Source organism: Azolla caroliniana, unplaced genomic scaffold (assembly GCF_043228905.1).
Source record: "Azolla caroliniana isolate FFs.n. ecotype wild unplaced genomic scaffold, voAzoCaro1.0.p SCAF_18, whole genome shotgun sequence".
Classification (NCBI taxonomy): domain Eukaryota; kingdom Viridiplantae; phylum Streptophyta; class Polypodiopsida; order Salviniales; family Salviniaceae; genus Azolla; species Azolla caroliniana.
The window spans coordinates 9,596,832-9,613,932 of NW_028230453.1; the positions used below are offsets into that span (position 1 = coordinate 9,596,832).

The window sequence follows — 17,101 nt, forward strand, 5'->3', positions numbered from 1 at the left end:
AAGTAGAGAAATTCATATGATAGTTGACTCTTTGTTTTCGTGCGAAGATCTGGCAATTGTAGCTCAGTGGATAGAGCGTTTGTTTCCTAAGTACAAGGCCGAAGTTTCGACCCCTTCCTAGTGCGATTGAAACAACAATCATTCATTTCCATTGTATTCCTTTATTTGTGGCGGATCGACGTTTACCCACAACAAATGCGAAACTCTAGCGACGTATTATATATTAAGGATTTACTTTGCAAGCAAACACTTATACTGTGATGCGTCCCAAGTGCCCAAGAGGAATGAGGTATTTTGCAATTAAAGACTAGGATAGAGGTTCAGTATTTCCTAAAAAATCGATTGTGCTAATTCATTTGTGACCTATAATTAGCCACTTCACATACATTGATTATATATTCACCAATTCAGAGGCATTGTTTAGTAATTAAAAAAATTAGTAGAATAGTGGACCATTTCATTTACATCCAATATTGTGCCATTGTAGATCAGTGGATAGACCGTCTGTTTCCTAACACTACAAAGATACTTCACATTCTTGGTTTCGGATAGGGATATTCAATTTTGCATAAACTAAAGGTGGCTTTTAGCCCCAACAAATGGAAAACTCTAACGATATATTATACATTTAGGGTTTACCATGCAAGCAAAAACTCATAGTGTGATGGGTGGTCCTGAGTGGCCAAAATGAATGAGGTATTTTGCATTTAAACAGTCCTATAGATCTTCAATACTTCCTCACAATTAATTACGACGATTTATTTGTGAGCTATAACTAAGCTTTTCACATACATTGATTATTTATTCCCCAATTCATAATCATTACATAGGAAGTAGAGAAAATCATCTGGTAATCGACTCTTTCTTTTCGTGCAAAGTTCCAGCACTTGTAGCTCAGTGGATAGAGTGTCTGTTTCATAAGCAGAAGGCCGAAGGATTGACCCCTTCCTAGTGCGATTGAAACGACGATCATTTATTTCCGTTGTATTCTTTTATATGTGGCAGATCGATGTTTACCCACCACAAATGCAAAACTCTAGCAACGTACTATATATTAAGGATTTACCATGAAAGCAAAAACATAAACTGTGATGGGTCCCAAGTGACCAGGAGGAATGAGGTATTTTACAATTAGAGACTACGATAGACCTTCAGTATTTCCTAAAAAATCGATTGTGCTGATTAATTTGTGACCTATAATTAGCCATTCCATATACATTGATTATATATTCGCCAATTGAGAGGCATTGTTTAGTAATTAGAAAAATTAGAAAGATGTGGCACTTGTAGCTCAGTGGATAGAGCGTCTGTATCCTAAGCAGAAGGCCGAAGGTTCGACCCCTTCCTAGTGCGATTGAAACCACGATCTTTCATTTCCGTTGTATTCGTTTATGTGTGGCGGATCGACGTTTACCTCCAACAAATACAAAACTCTAACGACGTATTATATTTAAAGGATTTACCATGCAAGCAAAATTATAAACTGTGATGGGTCCCAAGTGACCAAGAGCAATGAGGTATTTCGCAATTAGAGACTACGATAGAGGTTCAGTATTTCCTAAAAAATCGATTGTGCTGATTAATTTGTGACCTATAATTAGCCATTTCACATACATTGATTATATATTCACCAATTCAAAGGCATTGTTTAGTAATTAGAAAAATTAGAAAGATGTGGCACTTGTAGCTCAGTGGATAGAGCGTCTGTTTCCTAAGCAGAAGGCCGAAGGTTCGACCCCTTCCTAGTGCGATTGAAAAACCGATTATTTATTTCCGTTGGATTCTTTTACGTGTGGCGGATCGACGTTTACCTACAACAAATGCAAAACTCTAGCGAGGTATTATATTTTAAGGATTTACCATGCAAGCAAAAACATAAACTGTCATGGGTCCCAAGTGACCAAGAGGAATGAGGAATTTTGCAATTAGAGACTACGATAGAGGTTCAGTATCTCCTAAAAAATTGATTGTGTTGATTAATTTGTGACCTATAATTAGCCATTTCACATACATTGATTATATATTCGCCAATTTAGAGGAATTCTTTAGTAATTAAAAAAATTAGTAGAATAGTGCACCATTTCTTTTAGATCCAATATTGTGCCATTGTAGATCAGTAGATAGACAGTCTGTTTCCTAACACTACTAAGATACTTCACATTCTTGGTTTCGGATAGTGAAAATCAAATTTGCACTTGTAGCTCAGTGGATAGAGCGTCTGTTTCCTAAGCAGAAGGCCGAAGGTTCGACCCCTTCCTAGTGCGATTGAAACCACGATCTTTCATTTCCGTTGTATTCTTTTATGTGTGGCGGATCGACGTTTACCTCCAACAAATACAAAACTCTAACGACGTATTATATTTAAAGGATTTACCATGCAAGCAAAATTATAAACTGTGATGGGTCTCACGTGACCAAGAGGAATGAGGTATTTTGCAATTAGAGACTACGATAGAGGTTCAGTATTTCCTAAAAAATCGATTGTGCTGATTAATTTGTAACCTATAATTAGCCATTTCACATACATTGATTATATATTCACCAATTCAAAGGCATTATTTAGTAATTAGAAAAATTAGAAAGATGTGGCACTTGTAGCTCAGTGGATAGAGCATCTGTTTCCTAAGCAGAAGGCCGAAGGTTCGACCCCTTCCTAGTGCGATTGAAAAACCGATCATTTATTTCCGTTGGATTCTTTTACGTGTGGCGGATCGATGTTTACCTACAACAAATGCAAAACTATAGCGAGGTATTATATTTTAAGTATTTACCATGCAAGCAAAAACATAAACTGTCATGGGTCCCAAGTGACCAAGAGGAATGAGGAATTTTGCAATTAGAGACTACGATAGAGGTTCAGTATCTCCTAAAAAATTGATTGTGTTGATTAATTTGGGACCTATAATTAGCCATTTCACATACATTGATTATATATTCGCCAATTTAGAGGCATTCTTTAGTAATTAAAAAAATTAGTAGAATAGTGGACCATTTCTTTTAGATGCAATATTGTGCCATTGTAGATCAGTAGATAGACCGTCTGTTTCCTACACTACTAAGATACTTCACATTCTTGGTTTCGGATAGTGAAAATCAAATTTGCACTTGTAGCTCAGTGGATAGAGCGTCTGTTTCCTAAGCAGAAGGCCGAAGGTTCGACCCCTTCCTAGTGCGATTGAAACCACGATCTTTCATTTCCGTTGTATTCTTTTATGTGTGGCGGATCGACGTTTACCTCCAACAAATACAAAACTCTAACGACGTATTATATTTAAAGGATTTACCATGCAAGCAAAATTATAAACTGTGATGGGTCCCACGTGACCAAGAGGAATGAGGTATTTTGCAATTAGAGACTACGATAGAGGTTCAGTATTTCCTAAAAAATCGATTGTGCTGATTAATTTGTGACCTATAATTAGCCATTTCACATACATTGATTATATATTCACCAATTCAAAGGCATTGTTTAGTAATTAGAAAAATTAGAAAGATGTGGCACTTGTAGCTCAGTGGATAGAGCGTCTGTTTCCTAAGCAGAAGGCCGAAGGTTCGACCCCTTCCTAGTGCGATTGAAAAACCGATTATTTATTTCCGTTGGATTCTTTTACGTGTGGCGGATCGACGTTTACCTACAACAAATGCAAAACTCTAGCGAGGTATTATATTTTAAGGATTTACCATGCAAGCAAAAACATAAACTGTCATGGGTCCCAAGTGACCAAGAGGAATGAGGAATTTTGCAATTAGAGACTACGATAGAGGTTCAGTATCTCCTAAAAAATTGATTGTGTTGATTAATTTGTGACCTATAATTAGCCATTTCACATACATTGATTATATATTCGCCAATTTAGAGGCATTCTTTAGTAATTAAAAAAATTAGTAGAATAGTGCACCATTTCTTTTAGATCCAATATTGTGCCATTGTAGATCAGTAGATAGACAGTCTGTTTCCTAACACTATTAAGATACTTCACATTCTTGGTTTCGGATAGTGAAAATCAAATTTGCACTTGTAGCTCAGTGGATAGAGCGTCTGTTTCCTAAGCAGAAGGCCGAAGGTTCGACCCCTTCCTAGTGCGATTGAAACCACGATCTTTCATTTCCGTTGTATTCTTTTATGTGTGGCGGATCGACGTTTACCTCCAACAAATACAAAACTCTAACGACGTATTATATTTAAAGGATTTACCATGCAAGCAAAATTATAAACTGTGATGGGTCTCACGTGACCAAGAGGAATGAGGTATTTTGCAATTAGAGACTACGATAGAGGTTCAGTATTTCCTAAAAAATCGATTGTGCTGATTAATTTGTAACCTATAATTAGCCATTTCACATACATTGATTATATATTCACCAATTCAAAGGCATTATTTAGTAATTAGAAAAATTAGAAAGATGTGGCACTTGTAGCTCAGTGGATAGAGCATCTGTTTCCTAAGCAGAAGGCCGAAGGTTCGACCCCTTCCTAGTGCGATTGAAAAACCGATCATTTATTTCCGTTGGATTCTTTTACGTGTGGCGGATCGATGTTTACCTACAACAAATGCAAAACTATAGCGAGGTATTATATTTTAAGTATTTACCATGCAAGCAAAAACATAAACTGTCATGGGTCCCAAGTGACCAAGAGGAATGAGGAATTTTGCAATTAGAGACTACGATAGAGGTTCAGTATCTCCTAAAAAATTGATTGTGTTGATTAATTTGGGACCTATAATTAGCCATTTCACATACATTGATTATATATTCGCCAATTTAGAGGCATTCTTTAGTAATTAAAAAAATTAGTAGAATAGTGGACCATTTCTTTTAGATGCAATATTGTGCCATTGTAGATCAGTAGATAGACCGTCTGTTTCCTACACTACTAAGATACTTCACATTCTTGGTTTCGGATAGTGAAAATCAAATTTGCACTTGTAGCTCAGTGGATAGAGCGTCTGTTTCCTAAGCAGAAGGCCGAAGGTTCGACCCCTTCCTAGTGCGATTGAAACCACGATCTTTCATTTCCGTTGTATTCTTTTATGTGTGGCGGATCGACGTTTACCTCCAACAAATACAAAACTCTAACGACGTATTATATTTAAAGGATTTACCATGCAAGCAAAATTATAAACTGTGATGGGTCCCACGTGACCAAGAGGAATGAGGTATTTTGCAATTAGAGACTACGATAGAGGTTCAGTATTTCCTAAAAAATCGATTGTGCTGATTAATTTGTGACCTATAATTAGCCATTTCACATACATTGATTATATATTCACCAATTCAAAGGCATTGTTTAGTAATTAGAAAAATTAGAAAGATGTGGCACTTGTAGCTCAGTGGATAGAGCGTCTGTTTCCTAAGCAGAAGGCCGAAGGTTCGACCCCTTCCTAGTGCGATTGAAAAACCGATTATTTATTTCCGTTGGATTCTTTTACGTGTGGCGGATCGACGTTTACCTACAACAAATGCAAAACTCTAGCGAGGTATTATATTTTAAGGATTTACCATGCAAGCAAAAACATAAACTGTCATGGGTCCCAAGTGACCAAGAGGAATGAGGAATTTTGCAATTAGAGACTACGATAGAGGTTCAGTATCTCCTAAAAAATTGATTGTGTTGATTAATTTGTGACCTATAATTAGCCATTTCACATACATTGATTATATATTCGCCAATTTAGAGGCATTCTTTAGTAATTAAAAAAATTAGTAGAATAGTGCACCATTTCTTTTAGATCCAATATTGTGCCATTGTAGATCAGTAGATAGACAGTCTGTTTCCTAACACTATTAAGATACTTCACATTCTTGGTTTCGGATAGTGAAAATCAAATTTGCACTTGTAGCTCAGTGGATAGAGCGTCTGTTTCCTAAGCAGAAGGCCGAAGGTTCGACCCCTTCCTAGTGCGATTGAAACCACGATCTTTCATTTCCGTTGTATTCTTTTATGTGTGGCGGATCGACGTTTACCTCCAACAAATACAAAACTCTAACGACGTATTATATTTAAAGGATTTACCATGCAAGCAAAATTATAAACTGTGATGGGTCTCACGTGACCAAGAGGAATGAGGTATTTTGCAATTAGAGACTACGATAGAGGTTCAGTATTTCCTAAAAAATCGATTGTGCTGATTAATTTGTAACCTATAATTAGCCATTTCACATACATTGATTATATATTCACCAATTCAAAGGCATTATTTAGTAATTAGAAAAATTAGAAAGATGTGGCACTTGTAGCTCAGTGGATAGAGCATCTGTTTCCTAAGCAGAAGGCCGAAGGTTCGACCCCTTCCTAGTGCGATTGAAAAACCGATCATTTATTTCCGTTGGATTCTTTTACGTGTGGCGGATCGATGTTTACCTACAACAAATGCAAAACTATAGCGAGGTATTATATTTTAAGTATTTACCATGCAAGCAAAAACATAAACTGTCATGGGTCCCAAGTGACCAAGAGGAATGAGGAATTTTGCAATTAGAGACTACGATAGAGGTTCAGTATCTCCTAAAAAATTGATTGTGTTGATTAATTTGGGACCTATAATTAGCCATTTCACATACATTGATTATATATTCGCCAATTTAGAGGCATTCTTTAGTAATTAAAAAAATTAGTAGAATAGTGGACCATTTCTTTTAGACGCAATATTGTGCCATTGTAGATCAGTAGATAGACCGTCTGTTTCCTACACTACTAAGATACTTCACATTCTTGGTTTCGGATAGTGAAAATCAAATTTGCACTTGTAGCTCAGTGGATAGAGCGTCTGTTTCCTAAGCAGAAGGCCGAAGGTTCGACCCCTTCCTAGTGCGATTGAAACCACGATCTTTCATTTCCGTTGTATTCTTTTATGTGTGGCGGATCGACGTTTACCTCCAACAAATACAAAACTCTAACGACGTATTATATTTAAAGGATTTACCATGCAAGCAAAATTATAAACTGTGATGGGTCCCACGTGACCAAGAGGAATGAGGTATTTTGCAATTAGAGACTACGATAGAGGTTCAGTATTTCCTAAAAAATCGATTGTGCTGATTAATTTGTGACCTATAATTAGCCATTTCACATACATTGATTATATATTCACCAATTCAAAGGCATTGTTTAGTAATTAGAAAAATTAGAAAGATGTGGCACTTGTAGCTCAGTGGATAGAGCGTCTGTTTCCTAAGCAGAAGGCCGAAGGTTCGACCCCTTCCTAGTGCGATTGAAAAACCGATTATTTATTTCCGTTGGATTCTTTTACGTGTGGCGGATCGACGTTTACCTACAACAAATGCAAAACTCTAGCGAGGTATTATATTTTAAGGATTTACCATGCAAGCAAAAACATAAACTGTCATGGGTCCCAAGTGACCAAGAGGAATGAGGAATTTTGCAATTAGAGACTACGATAGAGGTTCAGTATCTCCAAAAAAATTGATTGTGTTGATTAATTTGTGACCTATAATTAGCCATTTCACATACATTGATTATATATTCGCCAATTTAGAGGCATTCTTTAGTAATTAAAAAAATTAGTAGAATAGTGCACCATTTCTTTTAGATCCAATATTGTGCCATTGTAGATCAGTAGATAGACAGTCTGTTTCCTAACACTACTAAGATACTTCACATTCTTGGTTTCGGATAGTGAAAATCAAATTTGCACTTGTAGCTCAGTGGATAGAGCGTCTGTTTCCTAAGCAGAAGGCCGAAGGTTCGACCCCTTCCTAGTGCGATTGAAACCACGATCTTTCATTTCCGTTGTATTCTTTTATGTGTGGCGGATCGACGTTTACCTCCAACAAATACAAAACTCTAACAACGTATTATATTTAAAGGATTTACCATGCAAGCAAAATTATAAACTGTGATGGGTCCCACGTGACCAAGAGGAATGAGGTATTTTGCAATTAGAGACTACGATAGAGGTTCAGTATTTCCTAAAAAATCGATTGTGCTAATTAATTTGTAACCTATAATTAGCCATTTCACATACATTGATTATATATTCACCAATTCAAAGGCATTGTTTAGTAATTAGAAAAATTAGAAAGATGTGGCACTTGTAGCTCAGTGGATAGAGCGTCTGTTTCCTAAGCAGAAGGCCGAAATTTTGACCCCTTCCTAGTGCGATTGAAACAACGATCATTTATTTCCGTTGCATTCTTTTATGTGTGGCGGATAGATGTTTACCTACAACAAATGCAAAACTCTAGCGACGTATTATATATTAAGGATTTATCATGCAAGCAAAAACATATACTGTGATGGGTCCCAAGTGACCAAGAGGAATGAGGTATTTTGCAATTAGAGACTACGATAGAGGTTCAGTATTTCCTAAGAAATCGATTGTGGAGATTAATTTGTGACCTATAATTAGCCATTTCACATACATTGATTATATATTAGCCAATTCAGAGGTATTGATTAGTAATTTGAAAAATTAGTAGAATAGTGGACCATTTCGTTTAGATCCAATATTTGGCCATTGTAGTTCACTACATAGACCGTCTGTTTCCTAACACTACTAAGATAGTTCACATTCCAGTATTAGGATAGTGAATTCAAATTTGCATAAACTAGTGGTGGCATTAGACCCAACAAATGCAAAACTCTAACGATGTATTATACGTTAACGGCTTACCATAGAATCAAAAAATCTTAGTGTGATGGGTGGTCCTCAGTGACCAAAATAAATGAGGTATTTTGCATTTACACTGACCTATAGATGTTCAATACTTCCTTAAAAATTAATTAAGACGATTTATTTCTCAGCTTTAACTAAGCTTTTGACATACATTGATTATTTATTCCCCAATTGATAGTCATTACATAGGAAGTAGAGAAAATCATATGATAGTCTACTCTTTGTTTACGTGAAAAGATCTGGCACTTGTAGCTCAGTGGATAGAGCGTCTGTTTCCTAAGCAGAAGGCCGAAGGTTCAACCCATTCCTAGTGCGATTGAAACAACAATCATTTATTTCCGTGGTATTCTTTTATGTGTGGCCGATCGAGGTTTACCCACAACAAATGCAAAACTCTAGCGACGTATTATATATTACGGATTTACCATGCAAGCAAAAACATATACTGTGATGGGTCCCAAGTGACCAAGAGGAATGAGGTATTTTGCAATTAGAGACTACGATAGAGGTTCAGTATTTCCTAAGAAATCGATTGTGGAGATTAATTTGTGACCTATAATTAGCCATTTCACATACATTGATTATATATTAGCCAATTCAGAGGTATTGATTAGTAATTTGAAAAATTAGTAGAATAGTGGACCATTTCGTTTAGATCCAATATTTGGCCATTGTAGTTCACTACATAGACCGTCTGTTTCCTAACACTACTAAGATAGTTCACATTCCAGTATTAGGATAGTGAATTCAAATTTGCATAAACTAGTGGTGGCATTAGACCCAACAAATGCAAAACTCTAACGATGTATTATACGTTAACGGCTTACCATTGAATCAAAAACTCATAGTGTGATGGGTGGTCCTGAGCGACCAAAATGAATGAGGTATTTCGCATTTACACTGATCTATAGATGTTCAATACTTCCTTAAAAATTAATTAAGACGATTTATTTGTAAGCTATAACTAAGCTTTTCACATACATTGATTATTTATTCCCCAATTGATAGTCATTACAAAGGAAGTAGAGAAAATCAAATGATAGTAGACTCTTTGTTTTCGTGAAAAGATCTGGCACTTGTAGCTCAGTGGATAGAGCGTCTGTTTCCTAAGCAGAAGGCCGAAGGTTCGACCCGTTCCTAGTGCGATTGAAACAACGATCATTTATTTCCGTTGTATTCTTTTATGTGTGGCGGATCGACGTTTACCCACAACAAATGCAAAACTCTAGCGACGTAATATATATTAAGGATTTACCATGCAAGCAAACACATATACTGTGATGGGTCCCAAGTTACCAAGAGGAATGAGGTATTTTGCAATTAGAGACTACGATAGAGGTTCAGTATTTCCTGAAAAATCGATTGTGCTGATTAATTTGTGACCTATAATTAGCCATTTCACATGCATTGATTATATATTCGCCATTTCAGAGGTATTGATTAGGAATTAAAAAAATTAGTAGAATAGTGGAGCATTTCTTTTAGATCCAATATTTGGCCATTGTAGTTCAGTGGATAGACCGTCTTTTTGCTAACACTACTAAGATACTTCACATTCTTGTATTAGGATAGTGAATTCAAATTTGCATAAACTAGTGGTGGCATTTAGACCCAACAAATGCAAAAGTCTAACTATGTATTATACGTTGTCGTAGTGTATTTCGTACACTACGTGAAAAAGTAAAAATAATATAACCGATTTAATTACATATAAATAAATAAAATAAAATATCAAGATATTTATCACGTGCATAGGGCAAGATTCGAACCATGTACCTCCACATAGCCAAACTTCAACTTTACCATTATGCTACCTTATCTTTAGTGTTCTATAAATAGATTTAATAACTATAAGTGCTTTATTTGCGCCTACCTTTATTAAAAAGGTAAATCATGCATTTTTAGAGTGCGTGAATATTTTATAGAAAAACGCAAGCAACTAAAAAGTGACTCATGCACATCTAGCGTGCATGAGCACTATATTTAGCAAATAAAAGCAAGGATTAAAAAAGCATCACATGCACATTTAGTGTGCATGAACATATTAGAAAAAAAAGCATGTAGCTATGCTTAGTCTCTCCCATCACTACATAAGGATGGGGAGCACAATGTAATAGGCGTGTGAAATATTTGGAAATTGGATATATTTCCGAAAACACCAACCGATTAATATAATCGTGGGATTCACGAAAATAATATAATCTATACTTGTGGGATTCACAAGTTTCTTATATCTTTCTTTCAATCTAAATACATATTCTTACCTAAATATTGACTAAATATACTAAACTCATGGGATTCACGAGATTCTTATCTTATAACTCTTTCTTACAACATATTTATATTCTTATTAGCCTTAAAACTCTCCTCTTCCTAGTCCAAAACCCCAGCGGTTTCCACCCGACTCACGCAACGATCCGGAGCCGAAAGGCACGACAACGTTAATGGCTTATCATGGAATCAAAAACTCATAGTCTGATGGGTGTTCCTGAGTGACGAAAATGAATGAGGTATTTTGCATTTACACTGACCTATAGATGTTCAATACTTCCTTAAAAATTAAGTAAGACGATTTATTTGTCAGCTATAACTAAGCTTTTCACATACATTGATTATTTATTCCCCAATTGATAGTAATTACAAAGGAAGTAGAGAAAATTATATGATAGTAGACTCTTTGTTTTCGTGAAAAGATTTGGCACTTGTAGCTCAGTGGATAGAGCGTCTGTTTCCTAAGCAGAAGGCCGAAGGTTCGACCCCTTCCTAGTGGGATTCAAAAAACGATCATTTATTTCCGTTGTAGTCTTTTATGTGTGGCGGATCGACATTTACCCACAAGAAATGCAAAACTCTCGCGGCGTATTATATATTAACGATTTACCATGCAAGCAAAAACATATAGTGTGATGGGTCCCAAGTGACCAAGAGGAATGAGGTATTTTGCAATTAGAGACTACGATAGAGGCTTAGTATTTCCTAAAAAATCAATTGTGCTAATGAATTTGTGACCTATAATTAGCCATTTCACATACATTGATTATATATTCGCCAATTCAGAGGCATTGATTAGTAATTTGAAAAATTATTATCTTTTAGATCCAATATTTGGCCATTGTAGTTCACTGGGTAGACCGTCTGTTTCCTAACACTACTAAGATACTTCACATTCTTGTATTAGGATAGTGAATTCAAATTTGCATAAACTAGTGGTGGCATTTAGACCCAACAAACTCTAACGATGTATTATACGTTCACTGGATAGACCGTCTGTTTCCTAACACTACTAAGATACTTCACATTCTTGTATTAGGATAGTGAATTCAAATTTGCATAAACTAGTGGTGGCATTTAGACCCAACAAACTCTAACGATGTATTATACGTTAAGGGTTTACCATGGAAGCAAAAACTCATAGTGTGATGGGTAGTCTTGAGTGACCAAAATGAATGAGGTATTTTGCATCTACACAGTTCTATAGATGTTCAATACTTCCTCAAAAATTAATTACGACGATTTATTTATTGATTATTTATTCCCCAATTCAGATTGATTGAATTCTAATGACAGAGATTCATACCATAGTCAACTCGTTCCTTTGGTGTAAAGACTTAGCACATGTAGCTAAGTGGAGAGAGCGTTTTTTTCCTAAGTACAAGGCCAAAGGTTCGACCCCTTTATACGATGATTGAAATGATGATCAATCATTTCCTTTGTATGCAGAACGTTGTATTTCGTTTATCTATCGCAGGTCGAGGTTTACCTAATCTTATGTGCATAACACTACTAAGATACTCCACATTCTTGGTCTGGGATAGTGAATTCAAATTCGCATAAACTAGAGATGGCTTTCAAATCCAACAAATGGAAAAGTCTAACGTTGTATTATATATTAAGGGTTTACCATGGAAGAAAAAACTAATAGTGTGATGGGTCCTGAGTGACCAAAATAAATGAGTTATTTTGGATTTACAGAGTCGTATAGATGTTCAATACTTCCTTAAAAATTAATTTCGATTATTCATTTGTGAGCTATAACTAAGCATGTCACATACATTGATTATTTATTCTCCAATTTAGAGGCATTCATTAGTAATTAAACAAATTCAAAGGATTGTCGACTCTTCCGTTTATAGCCACGATTTGGTACTTGTAGCTCATTTGATAGAGCGTCTATTTTCTAAGCAGAAGGTTGAAGATTCGACCCCTTCCTAGTGCGATTGAAACTACGATCATTCATTTCCTTTGTATTCACAATGTTATATTTGTTTTATATGTCACAAGTCGAGCTTTACCTAATCTTATGTGCATAACACTAATAAGATACTACACATTCATGGTCTAGGATAGTGAATTCAAATTTGCACAAACTACATGTGGGTTTCAGACCCAACAAATACAAAACTCTAGCGATGTAATATATTAAGGATTTACCATGCAAGCAAAAACTTATACTGTGATGATTCCCTAGTGACCAAAACGAATGAGGTATTTTGCAATTAGAGAGTAGTATAGCTATTCAGTATTTCCCAAAAAATGATTGTAGTGATTAATTTATGAGGTATAATTAGCCATGTCACATACATTGATTATATAGTCGCCAATTTAGAGGCATTGATTAATAATTAGAAAAATTAATATTATAGTGGACGCTTTCTTTTAGAACCAGTATTTGCCACTTGTAGTTAACTGGATAGATCATATGTTTCCTAAGCGAAAGGCTGAAGGTTGGATCCCTTCCTAGTGCGATTAAAACAATAACCATTCATTACGTTTGTATTCGAAATGGTGTATTTATTTTATCTGTCAAGTATCGAGGTTTACCCAATCTCATGTGCATAACACTAGTAAGATACTCCAAATTCCTTGTTAGGGATAGAGATTTTAATTTTGCATTTAGATAATTCTATAGATGTTCAATACATCCTCAAAAATTAATTAGGATGATTCATTTGTGAGATATAACTAAGCATTTCACATACATTGATTATTTATTCCCCAATTTAGAGTCATTGATTAGTAATTAAAGAAATTCATAGGATACTCGACTCTTTCATTTGGTGCCAAGATTAGACACTTGTAGCTCAGTGAATAGAGCATTTGTTTCCTAACCAGAAGGCCGAAGGTTTGACCCCTTCCTAGTGCGATTGAAACCACGATCGTTCATTTCCTTTGTAATCACAATGATCTATTTCGTTTATGTGTCGCGGATCGATGTTTACCCACAACAAATGCAAAACTCTAGAGATGTAGTATATATTAAGGATATACCATGCAAGCAAAAACTTATACTCTGATGGGTCCCAAGTGACCAAGAGGAATGAGGTATTTTGCAATTAGAGACTAGTATAGAGGTTCAGTATTTTCTAAAAAAGTTGATTGCGGATATTAAATTGTGAGCTATAATTAGCCATTTCACATACATTGATTATATATTCGCCAATTCAGAGGCATTGATTAGTAATTAGAAAAATTAGTAGAATAGTGGACCATTTCTTTTAGATCCAATATTTGGCAATTGTAGTTCAGTGGATAGACCGTCTGTTTCCTAACACTACTAAGATACTTCACATTCTTGGTTTAGGATAGTGAATTCAAATTTGCATAAACTAGAGGTGGCTTTTAGACCCAACAAATGCAAAACTCTACCGATGTATTATACAGTAAGGGTTTAGCATCGAATCAAAAACTCAGTGTGTGATGGGTGTTGAGTGACTAAAATGATTGAGGTATTTTGCATTACAGAGTCGTATAGATGTTCAATACAACCTCAAAAATCGATTACGATAATTCATTTATGAGCTATAACTAAGCCATTTAACATACATTGATTATATATTCGCCAATTCATAGGCATTGATAAGTAATTAGAAAATTAAAAATAATAGTGGACCCTTTCATTTAAATCCAATATTCCGCACTTATAGTTTAGTGGTTTGAGCGTTTGTTTCTTAACCTAAACATTGAAGGTTCGACCCCTTCCTAGTCCGATTCAAAGGAAAACCATTCATTTCCTTTGTATTCATAATAATGCATTTATTTTACGTGTTGAGGATCGAGCTTTACCCAATCTTATGTGTATAACACTACTATGATACTCCACATCCATGGTCTAGGATAGTGAATTCAAATTTGCACAAACTACAGGTCGCTTTTCGACCCAACAAATCCTCAAAAAATGATTACAATGATTTATTTGTGACCTATAATTAAGCATGTCACATACATTGATTATTTATTCCCAAATTCAGAGGCAATGACCATTCATTTTAGTTGTATTCACAATGCTAGATTTGGTTTCTGTGTCAAATGTCTAGGTTTATCCAATCTCATTTCGAGGTTTACCATGGGAGCAAAAACTCATAGAGTGAGTGACCTATAATTAAGCATGTAACATACATTGATTATTTATTCCCAAATTCAGAGGCAATGACCATTCATTTTAGTTGTATTCACAATGCTGGATTTGGTTTCTGTGTCGAATGTCTAGGTTTACCCAATCTCATTTTGAGGTTTACCATGGGAGCAAAAACTCATAGAGTGATGGGTTGTATTTTGCATTTAGAGACTTGTATAGTTGTTCAATACTTCCTCAAAAATCGATTACGATGATTCAGTTGTGAGCTTTAACTAAGTATTTCACATACATTGCTTATTTATTCCCCAATTCATAGCCATTGATTAGTAATTAGAGAAATTCATAGGATAGTCGACACTTCCTTTTGGAGCCAAGAATTGTCACTTGCAGCTCCGTGGATAGAGCGTCTCTTTCCTAAGATGGAGCCCGAAGGTTCAAGCCCTTCCTAGTGCGATTCAAAACAATGATCATTCATTTCCTTTGTATTCACAATGTTGTATTGGGTTTGTGTGTCGAGGATAAAGGTTTACCGAATCTAACACTACTAAGATACTCCACACTCATGGTCTAGAATAGTGAATTCTAATTTGCACAAACTACAGGTGGATTTTCAACCCAACAAATGCAAAACTCTAGCGATGGATTATACATTAAGGGGTTACCATGGAAGCAAAAACTCATAGTGTGATGGGTCTTGAGTGACCAAAATGAATGAGGTATTTTGCATTTAGAGACTCGTATAGATGTTCAATACTTTATCAAAAATCGATTACGATGATTCATTTGTGAGCTATAACTAAGCATTTCACATACATTGATTATTTATTCCCCAATTCAGAGCTATTGATTCGTTTTGGAGACAAGATTTGGTACTTGTAGCTCAATGCATAAAGTGTTTGTTTCCTAAGCAAAAGTCTGAAGGTTCGACCATTTCCTAGTGTGATTGAAACAATGACCATTCATTTCCTTTGTATTCATAATGCGGGATTTGGTTTATGTGTTGAGGATCGAGGTTTACCCAATCTCATGTGCATAACACTACTAAGATACTTCACATTCTTGGTCTAGGATAGTTAATTCAAATTTGCATAAACTAGAGGTGGCTTTGAGACCCAACAAATGCAAAACTCTAGTGATGTATTATACATTAAGGCTTTACCATGGAGCAAAAAACTCATAGTGTGATGGGTCCTTAGTGACCAAAATGAATGAGGTATTTTGCATTTAGAGACTAATATAGATGTTCAATACATCCTCAAAAATCGACTGTGATGATTCATTTGTGAGCTATAACTAAGCATTTCACATACATTGATTATTTATTCCCCAATTCATAGCCGTTGATTGGTTTTTGAGCCAAGATTTGGCACAAGAACTTTGACCTTGCTCTTTTTGCTTCATCTAATTCCCCTTGAATCGAGTCATATCGTCTGCACAACCAAGCCACAAAGCTCAAACTAGGGTTGGTTTGGTTGAACGATAAATTGAACAATAAGTAAGAAGCTAGGCAAGTTGGTTTGGTTTCCTTTGATGTGGATTTCATATAATTGGTGGAGAAGGAGGGTAAAATTTTAGCCATTACCATCTCATTCATGGCATCCCAATTCCCTCCCATCGCCCCAAACATCGATACCTTGATGGAGCCTGAGTTCTCGCAACCTCACGAACGACCACCCCCTTTGCAAATGGAGTGGCTCCTCCAGCTCCTCTCCAACTCCATGCTTCAAATCAACCACACAAATCAAGTTATGCTCTCCTTCCTCTCCGCTAACAACGACCACACTCAAGATCGACCAGATACCAAGGTCTGCCTGAAGTCCTTCTTTGGCTTGCCTTTCAAGGTTGTCTTAGCCTGGTTGGACCACTTTGAGATGATCTCCAGTTACCATCGATGGTCTGATGAATGCAAAGCTTTGGAAGTTCGTACCCTGCTCGAAAATGTCGCTGCCACCTGGTACATCTAACAATCAAGCGACATGACTGAGAAATGGCGCCGGAAGTGTTTCTATTCCAACAATTACGGACACGTCCGACATCATGTCCACCAATTATTGCAACAACAATATCAGAAGCAAAAAGTACAACTGCACGAATTTGTTATCCTCTA

At 35.9% G+C, this 17,101-nt stretch overlaps 19 non-coding genes across 19 annotated transcripts; all 19 read left to right on the forward strand.

The window, feature by feature from the left end:
• Positions 1–883: 883 nt before the first annotated feature.
• Positions 884–956, forward strand: TRNAM-CAU (transfer RNA methionine (anticodon CAU)). The gene has a single exon. It is a non-coding gene; the product is annotated as a tRNA-Met (tRNA).
• Positions 957–1,280: 324 nt separating this feature from the next.
• Positions 1,281–1,353, forward strand: TRNAR-CCU (transfer RNA arginine (anticodon CCU)). Its single transcript has one exon. It is a non-coding gene; the product is annotated as a tRNA-Arg (tRNA).
• A 324-nt stretch (positions 1,354–1,677) lies between these two features.
• Positions 1,678–1,750, forward strand: TRNAR-CCU (transfer RNA arginine (anticodon CCU)). Its single transcript has one exon. It is a non-coding gene; the product is annotated as a tRNA-Arg (tRNA).
• A 441-nt stretch (positions 1,751–2,191) lies between these two features.
• On the forward strand, positions 2,192–2,264 carry TRNAR-CCU (transfer RNA arginine (anticodon CCU)). The gene has a single exon. It is a non-coding gene; the product is annotated as a tRNA-Arg (tRNA).
• A 324-nt stretch (positions 2,265–2,588) lies between these two features.
• On the forward strand, positions 2,589–2,661 carry TRNAR-CCU (transfer RNA arginine (anticodon CCU)). The gene has a single exon. It is a non-coding gene; the product is annotated as a tRNA-Arg (tRNA).
• A 440-nt stretch (positions 2,662–3,101) lies between these two features.
• Positions 3,102–3,174, forward strand: TRNAR-CCU (transfer RNA arginine (anticodon CCU)). Its single transcript has one exon. It is a non-coding gene; the product is annotated as a tRNA-Arg (tRNA).
• Positions 3,175–3,498: 324 nt separating this feature from the next.
• Positions 3,499–3,571, forward strand: TRNAR-CCU (transfer RNA arginine (anticodon CCU)). The gene has a single exon. It is a non-coding gene; the product is annotated as a tRNA-Arg (tRNA).
• Positions 3,572–4,012: 441 nt separating this feature from the next.
• TRNAR-CCU (transfer RNA arginine (anticodon CCU)) lies at positions 4,013–4,085 on the forward strand. The gene has a single exon. It is a non-coding gene; the product is annotated as a tRNA-Arg (tRNA).
• A 324-nt stretch (positions 4,086–4,409) lies between these two features.
• TRNAR-CCU (transfer RNA arginine (anticodon CCU)) lies at positions 4,410–4,482 on the forward strand. Its single transcript has one exon. It is a non-coding gene; the product is annotated as a tRNA-Arg (tRNA).
• A 440-nt stretch (positions 4,483–4,922) lies between these two features.
• Positions 4,923–4,995, forward strand: TRNAR-CCU (transfer RNA arginine (anticodon CCU)). The gene has a single exon. It is a non-coding gene; the product is annotated as a tRNA-Arg (tRNA).
• Positions 4,996–5,319: 324 nt separating this feature from the next.
• On the forward strand, positions 5,320–5,392 carry TRNAR-CCU (transfer RNA arginine (anticodon CCU)). Its single transcript has one exon. It is a non-coding gene; the product is annotated as a tRNA-Arg (tRNA).
• A 441-nt stretch (positions 5,393–5,833) lies between these two features.
• TRNAR-CCU (transfer RNA arginine (anticodon CCU)) lies at positions 5,834–5,906 on the forward strand. The gene has a single exon. It is a non-coding gene; the product is annotated as a tRNA-Arg (tRNA).
• A 324-nt stretch (positions 5,907–6,230) lies between these two features.
• TRNAR-CCU (transfer RNA arginine (anticodon CCU)) lies at positions 6,231–6,303 on the forward strand. Its single transcript has one exon. It is a non-coding gene; the product is annotated as a tRNA-Arg (tRNA).
• A 440-nt stretch (positions 6,304–6,743) lies between these two features.
• On the forward strand, positions 6,744–6,816 carry TRNAR-CCU (transfer RNA arginine (anticodon CCU)). The gene has a single exon. It is a non-coding gene; the product is annotated as a tRNA-Arg (tRNA).
• Positions 6,817–7,140: 324 nt separating this feature from the next.
• On the forward strand, positions 7,141–7,213 carry TRNAR-CCU (transfer RNA arginine (anticodon CCU)). The gene has a single exon. It is a non-coding gene; the product is annotated as a tRNA-Arg (tRNA).
• A 441-nt stretch (positions 7,214–7,654) lies between these two features.
• Positions 7,655–7,727, forward strand: TRNAR-CCU (transfer RNA arginine (anticodon CCU)). The gene has a single exon. It is a non-coding gene; the product is annotated as a tRNA-Arg (tRNA).
• A 1,154-nt stretch (positions 7,728–8,881) lies between these two features.
• TRNAR-CCU (transfer RNA arginine (anticodon CCU)) lies at positions 8,882–8,954 on the forward strand. Its single transcript has one exon. It is a non-coding gene; the product is annotated as a tRNA-Arg (tRNA).
• Positions 8,955–9,711: 757 nt separating this feature from the next.
• TRNAR-CCU (transfer RNA arginine (anticodon CCU)) lies at positions 9,712–9,784 on the forward strand. The gene has a single exon. It is a non-coding gene; the product is annotated as a tRNA-Arg (tRNA).
• Positions 9,785–11,337: 1,553 nt separating this feature from the next.
• On the forward strand, positions 11,338–11,415 carry TRNAR-CCU (transfer RNA arginine (anticodon CCU)). The gene has a single exon. It is a non-coding gene; the product is annotated as a tRNA-Arg (tRNA).
• The last annotated feature ends 5,686 nt before the right edge of the window (positions 11,416–17,101 follow it).